Raw genomic sequence first — 1187 nt, forward strand, 5'->3', positions numbered from 1 at the left:
GTCAATGGGGGGACCGCATCATTAACAATAAATTATCTAAATATAAATATCACAATTTAGTTGGGATTTATTTTTCTTCTCATTAAATTATATAATGCATATTATGTATTATTCATGTATTTGAACATGTTTCCAGTCCTGTTTTTTCCAAGGTCTTTGGTATTCATTGTTAATTTATTAAATGTTTTTTAGGTTTTATTTGTGAGTCACTAGATACCGGAATTTTCCCAAGGCAGTCTGTCTGTGCATTCACAACTTAAATTGTGTCTTACTTGTTGTCTGTGGCTTTAATTTATTGTTGTTAATATTTTACACAGGTCTAAATAGTTTGAATAAAATAAAATTTTATTTAGACTATGCAAATAAAATGAAAGTTTATAAAAAAGAATGTCACACATACAAGTACATTATTATAATTATCATATTTTGCACAAGCACAAAGTATTTCCCCCCAGTATTACCATTTTATTTTGGAGACCACATCTTCTCACTTCCTGTCCGGCAGTCTAGCCCAGTTTCACTTGACGCAGTTGAGATGCGTCACATCAGAGATGTGCTGACAGGTCCAACACAACACAGCCCCACTGCTGCCGTTTCCACCAGCGTAAGTCTGTGCGTAAAAGATCATAAAGTCTCCAAAAATGGCTGAAGCGCAGAGACTCACAAGAGTGTTTTTTTGTGTGTGACATGCCTGCACTGAGAGAGAAGAGGTATACACCGTGGCTGCCAAGGTTTTCTCTCATATGAAGCAAATCATTTATACAGCACTTCTGTGATGCTTTAGTCTAATGAAACTGGACAGAAACACTGCACAAATGCTCAAAACAGTACGAGATGGATTGTATAACACTGTTATGTTACCATCTAGTCCTAATAATTAAGAAATGATTGCAACTTCAAGGGTTTTATAGCAGTTTTATACCACTGAGCGTCTACTCGGGTCAGTAGGGGGCTGGTCAAGTGAAAACAAGTCCAACTTTTTGGGGAAAGACAACCGTTCAATAGGGGTGGGCGATATGAGTTGAAAATTGCGTCACAATATTCCTAATGATATTGCTATAACATTTGTGACAATATTTCACAATAAAAGTGTTTTTGTTGACATGGAACAATGTACAGTTCACAATAAAAACAGAGGTAACTCATAACTTGATATTAATTGATGTTTGAGACCTCTGGTTTATAGT

The sequence above is a fragment of the Solea solea genome, chromosome 4, assembly GCF_958295425.1.
Source record: "Solea solea chromosome 4, fSolSol10.1, whole genome shotgun sequence".
NCBI classification, from domain to species: Eukaryota; Metazoa; Chordata; class Actinopteri; order Pleuronectiformes; family Soleidae; genus Solea; species Solea solea.